Below are 13,373 nucleotides of genomic sequence, written 5' to 3' on the forward strand. Positions count from 1 at the left end.
TGTTTTGTTTTGTTTTGTTTTTTGTTTCTTTTTCTGTCAAAATGAGTAAAAAGTTAAAGCAGGCTCTAACTATAGATAGCTTCTATATTGAAAGAGAGCAGACTTCAAACCCTGAGGAGACTAAAAACAGATTGTCTCTAGATGAAACCTCAAAGGGGAATATGATTTGATCCCCACCACACAAGGCTCTCATAGAAGAAATAAAAAAGGCTTACAAGAGAGCTAGAAGAAAAATGGAGAAAAGAAAGGGAAGCTTTGCAAGAGGGTCAGGATAAATTAAGTTACTCATTAAAAGATAAGAGTGGATAAAGAAATTAACTCCCTGAAAAACAAAATTAGTGAATTGGAAAAAGAAAATAACTCTCTAAAAAATAAAATTGGCAAAATGGAAAAAATTCTGTAGAACAAAACAACTCACTTAAAAACTCAATTGGACAATTACAAAAAGAAATTTAAAAAGTAAATGAAGAAAATAATTCGTTAAAAATCAGAATTAAACAAATAGAAATGAATGATTCGAGGAGACACCAAAAATCAATCAAGCAAAGTAGAAAAGAAAGAAAGAAAGAAAGAAAGAAAGAAAGAAAGAAAGAAAGAAAGAAAGAAAGAAAGAAAGAAAGAAAGAAAAGAAAGAAAGAAAAAGAAGAAATTGAAAAATATGTTAAATAACTACTTAGGAAAGCAACAGACCTGGAAAATAGATCTAGGAGAGATAATCTGAGGATTATTGGACTTCCTGAAAAGCATGATGGAAAAAAGAGTCTAGACACTATTTTTCAGGAAATCATCAAAGAGAACTTCCCAGATGCTATAGAAATGGAGGGTAAAATAGACATTGAAAGAATTCATTGATCACCTACTGAAAGAGATCCCAAAATCAAAACTCCAAGATATATTGTGGCTAAATTCCAGAACTATCAGACAAAGAAAAAATACTTTTAAAGCAGCTAGAAAAAAATACAATTCAAATGCAGAGGAACCACAATAAGGATTACTCAGGATCTAGCAGTGTCCACGTTAAAGGATTGAAGGGCCTGGAATCTGACATTCTGAAAAGTTAAGGAACTTGGTATGCTTCCAAGAATAACTTACCCAGCCAAAATGAACATTTTCTTCCAGGGAAAAAGATGGACATTCAATGAAATAGGTGAATTCCATCTATTTCTAATGAAAAAACTGGGACTAAACAAAATGTTTGACTTCCAAATATAAGACTCAAGAGAAACATAAAAAGGTAAAAAAGAAATCTTGGGAACTATATTTCTGTTATGAGTATACATAAAGAATGCATGTATAATTTAGTTTTACTGTTATAATAATAAAAAAAGAAAGAGCTGGAAAGGAAATTGTACCAGAAAAAGAGAAAAGTGGAGGTAAAAAAACAGAAATTACATCTCACAAAGAGGCAAAGGAAATCTATTGTATCTGAGGGAAAGAAGGGAGGGGGATGAACATAGTGTATATCTTACTGTCATCAGAATTGGTGTAAAGAGAAAATATTAGACATATTCAGTTTACAGAAAAACTTCTCCCACCTCATTGAAAAGTGGGAGAAGAAAAGTGAAAAGGGAAGGACTAAGCTAAATAGAAGGGAATACAGAAATTGTAAAGGAAGGGTTTAAGAAAAGGGGAGTGTGATGATCGCATTAGTACCCTGGATACTTTAAAATCAGCCAGAGTCAGGATAAGCGAAAGTCCTTGATTTTTATTCTTTATCAAAGGGAGAGGAGAGCTTACGGACACAGGAATCTTCTCTTTCTTCTCCCGCTCCAAGCCACCTCTTGTCCTACTCCACCCTCTAAATCCTTCACCCAATTTCAACAGATCAAGCCTGTACAGAGTAGTTGGCAGGGCCATTCTTTCTCCAAGCATAGACTAATAGAGTATTGTCCAAGCCTTAAGTGCTTGGACCTCAGTGCATCAACTCAATTTTAGCCCATTTACAGGGCAGGTACTCTAAGGTGGGGGAACGGATCCTAAAGAGGGAGGACTTTGTGAGGCAAGTGGTGCTCACAAGTTTAATACTGGGGGGAAAAGAAAAGAGAAAAGCATAATCTGGGATTAACAAGAGGGAAGGAAATACAGAATTAGTAATTTTAACCATAAATGTGAATGGGGTAAACTCCCCCATAAAGCAGAGGCAGATAGCAGACTGGATTAAAAGTCAAAATCCTACAATATGTTGTTTACAGGAAACACATTTGAAGCAGGACAATACATACATAGTAAAGATAAAAGGCTGGAACAGAATCTACTATGCTTTAGGTGAAGTAAAAAAAGCAGGGGTAGCCATCCTAATCTCAGATCAAGCAAAAGCAAAAATGGATCTAATTAAAAGAGATAAGGAAGGAAACTATATCTTGTTAAAGAGTACCATAGATAATGAAATAATATCAATATTAAACATATATACACCAAGTGGTGTAGCATCTAAATTCTTAAAAGAGAAATTAAGAGAGCTGCAAGAAGAAATAGACAGCAAAACCATAATATTGGAAGATCTCAACCTTGTACTCTTAAAACTAGATAAATCAAACTACAAAGTAAATAAGAAAGGTGTTAAAGAGGAACTAGAACACTAGAAAACAGGTATGATAAATCTTAAGAGGAATCTGAATGGAGACAGAAAAGGAATATACTTTCTTTTTGGCAGTTCATGGAACCTATACAAAAATTGACCATATATTAGGGCATAAAGACCTCAAATGCAAATGCAGAAAGGTAGAAATAGTAAATGCATCCTTTTCAGATCATGATGCAATAAAAATTACATTCAATAAAAAGCCAGGTAAAAATGGACCAAAAAGTAATTGGAAACTAAATAATCTCATCCTAAAGAATAATTGGGTGGAACAGCAAATCACAGACACAATTAATAATTTCACCCAAGAAAATGACAATAATGAGATAACATACCAAAATGTGTGGGATGCAGCCAAAGCAGTAATAAGGCAAAATTTTATATCTCTAGAGCCCTACTTGCATAAAATAAAGAAAGAGAAAATCAATGAATTAGGCTTGCTACTAAAAAGAGTTAGAAAAAAGAGCAAATTAAAAACCCCCAGTTAAACACAAAACTTGAAATTCTAAAAATAAAAGGAGAGTAATAAAATTGAAAGTTAAAAAAAAAACCTATTGAATTAAATAAAACGAAGAGTTGGTTCTATGAAAAAACCAACACAATAGATAAAGCCTTGATAAATTTGATTAGAAAAAGGAAAGAGGAAAATCAAATTGTTAGTTTTAAAAATGAAAAGAGAGAACTTGCCATTAATGAAGAGGAAATTAGAGCAATAATTAGGAATTATTTTGCCCAACTTTAAGCCAATAAATTTGTTAACTTTAATGAAATGGATTAATACCTTCAAAAACATAAATTGCCCAGATTAACAGAGGAAGAAGTAAATTGGTTAAACAGTCCCATTTTAGAAAAAGAAATAGAACAAGCTATTAATCAACTCCCTAAGAAAAAATCCCCAGGACCAGATGGATTTACATATGAATTCTACCAAACATTTAAAGAACAATTTACTCCAATGCTATATAAACTATTTGAAAAAATAGGGATTGAAGGAATCTTACCAAATTCCTTTTATGACATAGACATGGTATTAACAGAAAAAGAAAAGTATAGACCAATCTCCTTAATGAACATTGATACAAAAATCTTAAATAAAATACTAGCAAAAAGATCACAGAAAATCGTCTCCAGGATAATACGCCATGACCAAGTAGGATTTATACTAAGAACGCATGGCTGGTTCAATATTAGGAAAACTATTAACATAATTGACTATATCAATAACCAAATTAACAAAAATCATATGATTATTTTAATAGTTGCAGAAAGAGCATTTGATAAAATCCAACACCCATTCCTATTAAAAACACTAGAGAGAATAGGAATAAATGAACTTTTCCTTAAAATAGTTAGTAGCATCTATCTAAAACCATCAGTAAGCATACGTAATGGTAATAAACAGGGACCATTCCCAGTAAGATCAGGAGTGAAATAAGATTGCCCATTATCACCATTACTATTCAATATTGTTTTAGAAATGCTAGCTTTGGCAATAAGAGATGAAAAAGAGATTAAGGGAATTAGAGTAGGTAATGAGGAAACCAAATTATCACTCTTTGCAGATGATATGATGGTATATCTAGAGAACCCCAGAGAGTCTACTAAAAAGCTATTAGAAATAATCCACAGCTTTAGCAAAGTTGCAGGATACAAAATAAATACACATAAATCCTCAACATTTTTATACATCACCAACAAAATCCAACAACAAAAGATACAAAGAAAAATTCCATTTAAAATAACTATCAATAGAATAACATATTTGGAACCTATCTGCCAAAGGAAATAAGGAACTATAAATAAAGAACTATATGAGCAAAACTACAAAACACTTTTTATACAAATGAAGTCAGATCTAAACAACTGGAAAAATATTAAGTGCTCTTGGATAGGCCGAGTGAATATAATAAAGATGACAATACTATCTAAACTAATCTATTTATTTAGTGCTATACCAATCAGACTCCCAAGAAACTATTTAAATGATCTAGAAAAAATAACAAAATTCATATGGAAGAACAAAAGGTCAAGAATTTCAAGGGAACTAATGAAAAAACAAATCAAATGAAGGTAGCTTAGCTGCATCTGATCCAAAATTATATTATAAAGCAGCAGTCACCAAAATCATTTGGTATTGGCTAAGAAATAGATTAGTTGATCAGTGGAATAGATTAGATTTACAGGACAAAATAGTTAATAACTATAGCAACCTAGTGTTTGACAACCAAAAAAGCCCAAGTTTTGGGATAAGAATCCACTATTTGACAAAAACTACTGGGAAATCTGGAAATTAGTGTGGCAGAAACTAGGCATGGAGCCACACTTAACATGGTAGACTATGATAAGGTCAAAATGGATTCATGATTTAAGCATAAAGAATGAGATTATAAATAAATGAGAAGAACATGGGGATAGTTTAACTCATAGATCTCTGTGGAGGAGGAAGGAATTTGTGACCAAAGAAAAAGTAGAGATTGTTATTGATCAAGATAGAAAATTTTGATTATGTCAAATTAAAAAAGCTTCTGTATAAACAAAACGAATGCAGACAAGATTAGAAGGGAAGCAAGAAATTGAGAAAATATTTTTACAGTTAAAGGTTCTGATAAAGGCCTCACTTCCATAACATATAGAGAATCTACTCTAATTTATAAGAAATCAAGCCATTCTCCAATTGATAAATGGCCAAAGGATATGAATAAACAATTTTCAGATGATGAAATTGAAACTATTTCTACTTATATGAAAGGGTATTTCAAATCACTATTGATCAAAGCAATGCAAATTAAGACAATTCTGAGATACCACTTCACACTTGTCAGATTGGTTAAGATGAGAGGAATAGATAATGGCAAATGTTGGAGGGGATGTGGAAAACTGGAACTGCTGTACTGTTGGTATAGTTGTGAATGGATCCAGCCATTCTGGTGAGCAATTTGGAACTATGCTCAAAAATTTATCAAACTGTGCATACCCTTTGATCCAGCAGTGTTACTAGTGGGCTTATATCCCAAAGAGATATTAAAGGATAAGGGACCTGTATGTGCAAAAATGTTTATGGCAGCCTTGTTTGTAGTGGTTAAAAACTGGAAATTATATGGGTGCCCAGCCATTGGGCATTGGCTAAGAAATAGATTAAGTGATCTATTGGAGAATGGCTGAGTAAATTATGGTATATGAATGTTATGGAATGTTATTTTTCTGTAAGAAATGACCAGCAGGATAAATACAGAGAGGCTTGGAGAGATTTACATGAACTAATGGTAAGTGAAATGAGCAGAACCAGGAGATCATTATACACTTGAACAACAATACTATATGAGGATCAACTCTGATGGAAGTGGCTATCTTTGGAAATGAGAGGATACAATTCAGATCCAATTGATCAGTGATGAACAGAACCAGGTATACCCAGGGAAAGAACACTGGGAAATGAGTGCAGACTGCTTGCATTTTTTTCTTCCCTGATTATTTTTATCTTTCTAACTCCAATTTTTCTTGCACAACAAGAGAACTGTATAAATATATACACATATATTATATTTTAGATATACTTTAACCTGTTTAACATGTATGAGACTGCCTGCCATCTAGGGGAGGAGATGGAGAGAAGGAAGGGAAAAGTTGGAGCAGAAGTGATTGCAAGGGTCAATGCTGAAAAATTACCCATGCATATGTAAAGCTATAATTTAAAAAAAAAAAAAAAGAATACCTCACACTTTATACTAAGATAAGTTTCAAAGAGATACATGACCTAGATATAAAAGGTCATGTAAAAAACATGGACGAAAAATACCAGTCAGATGTATGGATGAAAGAAAAGTACATAACCAATCAAGGGATAGAGAGGATCACAAAAGATAAAATGGATAACCTTCATTAAACAAGTAATAGTGATTTTGCATAGTCAAATCTAATAAAGCTAAGATCAAAGGGGAAATAATTAGGTAGGAAATATCTTTTCAGCAAATTTCTCTTATAAAGATTATATTTCTAAGCTACTATCTAAGGACCCAATTCAAATTTATGAGAATGAGCCATTCACTAGTTGATAAGTTTTCTAAGGATTTGTAATTCAGTTATTTAGTGATGTGGACCATAATGTCTATTGGGTTGTATTTACCATTTCTTTCTCCAATGGATTAAAGGCAAACAGAGGTTAAGTAACTTGTCCACTGTCATATAGACCAGATCTGAACTCAGGTTCCTAACTCTGGATCCAGCACTCTATTCACTGAGTCAGGCTATTTATAGCCATAAGAAAGTATGTTCTAACTTACTACTAATTTTAGAAATGCAAATTAAATTAATTCTGGGATTCTATCTTATATCTGTCATATAAGAAAAGATGGTGAAAAGAAAAAAATTTTAAAAGTTAGAGGTGATATGAGAAAATAGACACATTAATGTACTACTACTAACCTGTGGATGGATACACCCATTCTGGAAAACAATTTGGAATTATTCACAACGTTAATATATATATTTCATGCCATTTGATCTAAGTCTTTGCTTAATAAATTCAGCTCAGCTAAACCCCCACTCCCAGATGTGAAACTTTCTTAACATACAATGACTTCTCCCTTCTCTGAACTTCTGTAGCATTTATTTCCAGTACTCTTTTAAAAAAAATTAATTGCTTATTTCTTTTGACCTATCTCTAGTTGTTTCTTTGAACTGTTTATTTACACTACTATTTACATTAGCATGCATTTGTGCTTTCACTCCCTACATAGATAACTTATTCCAAGTTGCAGGATCTTGTCTTAGATCTTTTCGTATGATTTAGACCATCAGATATATCTTATTTATATTAGGTACTAATTGTTGATTAGTTGCTTATTTAATTAGAACATTGGCAAAGATGGAATATAATTTCATGACTTAACCAAGTAGTCTTCTTCCTATTCTACTTTTACCTGATTTTAAATTAGGAAAATTATATAAGAATTAAAAGGTTGATGGTCATTCCTCTGCTGTGCAAATTCTTGTCTCATGAAATACTTTAAAGGTGAAAACTTAGAATATTTCAGTAACTAGGGAAGCCTCCTAATTTGATCCTTCCTCATTCTAAAGATAAGGAAAATGAGTTTCAATTTAGAGACTACCATAATATTAGTAGGAAGTCAATTGACCATAAATCACTGGGGACGAAAATGGCAAATCACTTCAGTATCTTTGACAAGAAAACATTATATAGGGTTGTAAAGGGCTGAAACTCTGAATAGGTGCACTGGAATCAGATAACTGAGCACTTAAGGCTAATTACCTATTGGACAATATTAGCATATGCTTGGAAGATGGCACTTCTCACTGTTCTCTGCTTGCTTGATCTTTTGGTGTATACAGATAATTGTAGGAAGGATTAGAGAGTGGAGTAACATAAGCCAGAGTCAATTTGGAGGAGGACTGCGATGAGGAGAGGAGAGAGAAGGTTGGACGTTTGTCTGTCTCCCTTACTTCTTCCCCTAAAGACCAAAGACTTTTACTGATCCTGACTCTGGCTGATCCTGAGGTCAACAGGGAGCTAAACCATGTCGCTTGGGGTCACAAAGAATCAAACACAATTAAACAAATGAACAACAAATATTAGTTGGAAGACTGGTAAACAAAAGAATAGTCAGAAGGGTTTCTGTTCTAGAGCTGTGAACTTAAGATCCATTTTTCTAAAACCTGCAATTAGAGGATGTTGATTTTGGTTATCACTGTTCTTTTATGTGATTCCAACAAGGGACATACCTAGTTGGAAGAAGATATTTAAAGTAACATTTTCCTCTATTAAAAAAATAATATTGGAATAAACTTGACTTGTAATTTCATTAATATAGAGCACTCCAAAGTTAGGAAAGTCCCTCTACCAGTTTAGGTGGACATTCTCTCTGCAATTTATGATCTTAAAGAGTAGACTAAAGTACTGAGGAATTAAGTGATTTGTACTAAGTCCTACAGCCAGTATTTTTCAAAGAGTGAATATTAACCAGTATTTTCCTTTCTCAGAGGCTTGCTCTCTATCTTGTATTTGAATCGTTGCAGATAGTTAATATTTTTGTTGTGATATAGTCTTTCTATTTTAATTCATAAATACTCAAAGGATAGCCTGTTTTAATTGTATCTTATTTTATAATATTTATTTTTAATACATATTGTTTATGAATCACGTTGGGAAAGAAAAATCAAAACAAAAGGGAAAAATCATGGGAGAGAAAAAAAAAAAAAGAAGCACAGCATGTCTTGATTTACATTCAATCTCCATAGTTCTTTTTCTGGATGTAGATGATATTTTCTGTCCAAAGTCTATTGGGATTGATTGCTTTACATCACTGAACCACTGAGAAGAACCAAGTTTTTCATAGATGATCATCACACATCATGTACATAGATGTACAATGTATTCCTGATTTTCTTGTTTTGCTCAGCACCAGTTCATATAAATCTTTCCAAGTTTTTCTAAAATCAGCTTGTTCATCATTTTTTATAGAATAATAATATTCCATTATCTTCATATACCACAACTTAATTAGATGTTCCCCAACTGATGTGCATCCATTCGTTTTCCAATTCTTCACTATCACAAAAAGAAGTGCTACAAACATTTTTGGTATACGTGTGTCCTTTAGTAGTATTGCTGGATCAAAAGGTATGTACAGTTTTATATCCTTTCAGGGGTCCTCAAACCTTTTAAATAGGGAGCCAGTTCACTGTCCCTCAGACTGTGGGAGGGCCGGACTATAATAAAAACAAAAACTTTGTTTTGTGGGCCTTTAAATAAAGAAACTTCATAGCCCTGGGTGAGGGGGATAATCGTCCTCAGCTGCCACATCTAGCCCGCAGGCCATAGTTTGAGGACCCCTGCCATAGATTATAGTTCTAAATTGTTCTCCAGAATGGTTGGATCATTTCACAACTCCATCCACAAGGCATTAGTGTCCCAGTTTTACCACATGCCCTCCAACATTTATCTCTATCTTTTCTTGTCATCTTAGCCAATATGAGAAGTGTGAGGGGGTACTCAGAGTTGTTTTAATTGCATTTCTCTAATAAGTAGCTATTTAGAGCATTTTCTCATAATCTATAGAAGGCTTTAATTTTGTTTTCTGAAAATTGTTCTTATCTTTTGACCATTTTTTAATTGGGGAATGACTTGTATTCTTATAAATTTGACACAGTTTTTTTATATAATTTAGAAATGAAACCTTTATCAGAAATACTGACTATAAAGATTTTTCCCCAGCTTTGTACTTCCCTTTTAATCTTGTTTCTGTTGGTTTTGTTTGTATGAAATGTTTGTAATTTTATGTAATCAAAGTTGTCCATTTTGACTTAAACAATATTCTCTATTTTCTTTATATATATTCTCTATAATATTATTCTTTGGTAAATTCCTCCTATCTCCAAAGATCTGATAGATAAAGTATCCCTTGCTCTTCCAATTTTTTTATGGTATCATCTTTTATGCCCACATTGTGTATCCATTTTGATCTTATTTTGGTATGCTGTGTGAGATATGTTACATCTATATGTCAAGTTCCTGACATATTGTTTTCCAGTTTTCCCAGCAATTTTTGTGAAATAGTGAGTTCTTATTCCAGAAGTTGGAGTTGGGGGCTTATCAAATACTAGATCACTAGTATTCATCATTGTTTCATGTGTAGCTAATCCATTCCACTGATCCACCACTCTTTTTCTTAGCAGTAGCAAATGGTTCTGATGACTGCTGATTTATAATATAGTTTTAAGTCTGGTACTGCTAAGCCACCATTCTTTTTATATTTTTTTTTATTAATTCTTTAGATATTCTTGACCTTTTGTTCTTTCAGATGAATTTTGTTATTTTTTTCTAGTTTTATAATTTTTTTTCCTGAAGCAATTGGGGTTAAGTAACTTGCCCAGGGTCATACAGCCAGCAAGTGTTAAGTGTTTGAGACCAGATTTGCACTCAGGTCCTCCTGACTTCAGGGCTGGTGCTCTATGCACTATACCAACTAGATGCCCCCCTCTATAAAATACTTTTTTGGAAGTTCTATTGATATGGCACTGAACAAATAGATCAATTTAGGCAGAATTGTTATTTTTTTTTATATTAGTTCAGCATACCTAGGAGCAATTGATATTTTTCCAATTGTTTAGATATGCTTATTTGTGTACAAAGTGATTTGTAATTATGTTCATCTAGTTCTTGGGTTTGTCTTGGCAGGTAGACAACCAAATATTTTATTTTGTCTACAGTTATTTTAAATGGAACTTCTCTTGGTGCTGGGATTTGTCAGTAATATATAGAAATGCTGCTGATTCGTATGGGTTTATTTTATATCCTGCATCTTTGCCAAAGCTGTAAATTGTTTCCAACAGGTTTTTTGATGATTTTCTAGGATTCTCTAAAGATATCATCTGCAAAGAGTTTAACCCTTAAATTCTATATATACATATATATATTTTTTTTTCACCATTTACCTTTCTATGCTTCTCAAGTCTTGTGTTTGTAGTTAAATTTTCTGTTTAGAAATGATTGAAAGTCTCTTATTTCTTTGAAGATCTACTGCCTCCCCTGAAAGATGATGCTCAGTTTCAGTGGGTATTGATTCTTGATTGTCACCCCAGTTAAATCTTGGCCTTCCATAATATAGTATTCCATGCCCTGCAATGATTTTTTGTAGAAGCTGTCAGAAACTAAGTAATCCTGACTGTTTCTCCTTGATATTTGAATTGTTTTTGTCTTGTCAGTTTGCAGTATTTTTTCTTGAGATTATAGTTCTGGAGTTTTGCAATATTGTTCCATGGGATTTTTCTGTTGGGATCTCTTTCCGAAGGCAACCAATGGATTCTTTCAATGAGTATTTCATTTTCCCTTCTGTTTCTGGAACAGTTTTCTTTGTTGATTTCTTGAAGAATGTTATCCAGGCTCTTTTATTTATTTATTTATTTTTTTGGTCATAGCCTCCAAAAAGGCCAATAATTTTTAAATTGTCTTTTCCAGATCTATTTTCCAGCAGTAGTTCACATTTTCTTCAATTTTTTTTCATTCTTTTTAGTTTGTTTGACACATTCTTGCTGTCTCATAGAGTCATCAGCATCTACTTGACCTATTCTGGCTTTTAATGTCTTTTTTTCCAGTTAGCTTTTGTATCTCTTTTTCTATTTGGTTAATTCTAATTTTCAAGGTGGTATTTTCTTCAGTGGAATTTTTTTATTTTTTATTTTTTGCATTTGGCCAATTGTATTTTTAAAGAACTGTTTTCTTCAGTCATTTTTTTTTCCTTCCTTTTCCAAGCTGTTAACTCTCTCTTGCATACCTCTCATTTCTTTTCTCATTTTTTTCTTGCCTCTCTTAATTGCCTTTTTATGACTTTTATGAGCACATCCAAAAAACCTCTTTGGGAAGAGATTAGGGAATGGAGGGATTCTTTGGTAAATAGTTTTACTGTATCTGCGAATGGTTGTAGAAGGCCATAGGGTCCTACAGTCTTTGGTCCTTTTCGAAATTGCCTTGAGACCAATTTATCTCACTCGGAGATTTCTTCCATGGACATTTTGTTCTCACCTGAGTTGATGTTTTGTCCTTTCACCATAGTAGCTTTCTGTGGTTAAGATTCTTTTCTGTTTCTTGCTTATTTTCTTTCCTTTTCATTTGGTATTTCCTCTTTTTTTTTTTTTTTCCACTTTTATGGCTGAGCTCTGCTCCTAGAGTAAAGGGGTGCTGTCCTTAGCCTTGAGTTGAGCACAGGGTCCCCTTCTGTTACAGAAAGTAGCTTTGCCTGCTCTATTCAGGAAATAGTTGGCTTTCCTAAAGTTTTTCTGGGAGTAGAAGCTGCCCCGTTGATTTGCTCTTGTACTGAGCCCAAACTGAGGGTATTAGTTGCTGATTTGCTATGATTTAGACCCTCTCACTGGCTTTCCCAAAGTCTATCTGACAAAAGAAATAAGAGGTATGTGTGAGAGTATCAACAGTTTGGAAAAGGAAAAAAAAAAATTGTCTTAAGAATACTTTTTAAATAGAATAAACCAAATGGGAAAAGAAATACAAAAGATAACTGAAGAAAATCACACATTAAAAACTAGAACAGGATAAGTGTGCACTAATGATTTTGTGGGCCAGCAAGAATTTGTCAAACAAACTAAAAATAAGGAAAAAGTGGAAGAATATGTGAAATATCTCATTTGCAAAACAGCCAACTTGGAAAATAGATCCAGAAGAGACAGTTTAAAAATTATTGGCCTATCTCAAGGCCATGACCAAAAAAAGTCTAGATAGCATTCTACAAGAAGTCATTACGAAAAACTGCCCTACTCAGTATTCTAGAAAAAGAGAGGGAAATACTCATTGAAAGAATCCATCTGTCATCTCTGGAAAGAGCTCCCACAAGGAAAACCCCAAGGAACATTATTGCAAAACTTCAAAACTATAATTTCAAGAAAAAAATACTGCAAGCTGTCAGATAAAAACAAATCAAATATTAAGAAGTAAAAGTCAGGATTACCCAGGATTTGGTAGCTTCTACAATAAAGTGTCTGAGGACTTGGAATACCATATTCAGAAAGGTAAAGGACCTAGGGTTACAACCAAGAATTAACAATCCAGGGAGACTCAACATCATCTTTCAGGGAAGGTAATGGATCTTCAATGAAGTAAGAGACTTTTAAGCATTTCTTTTCAATAAAAGAGAACTAAATAAAAAATTTAATCTACAAACACAGGACTTGAGACATATGAAAAGGTTAGCAAGGGAAAATTTATATATTATTTGAAGGTTATATTGTTAACATCTCTAGATGGGAAAATGATATGTGTAACTCT

At 33.0% G+C, this 13,373-nt stretch overlaps 1 protein-coding gene across 5 annotated transcripts in view; it reads left to right on the top strand.

The window, feature by feature from the left end:
• The window catches only part of CAMK2D (calcium/calmodulin dependent protein kinase II delta), a 422,764-nt gene that overhangs the window by 237,997 nt on the left and 171,394 nt on the right, over window positions 1-13,373 (top strand). The gene's annotated exons all lie outside the window — the stretch shown is intronic.

This window comes from Antechinus flavipes, chromosome 6 (genome assembly GCF_016432865.1).
Source record: "Antechinus flavipes isolate AdamAnt ecotype Samford, QLD, Australia chromosome 6, AdamAnt_v2, whole genome shotgun sequence".
NCBI classification, from domain to species: Eukaryota; Metazoa; Chordata; class Mammalia; order Dasyuromorphia; family Dasyuridae; genus Antechinus; species Antechinus flavipes.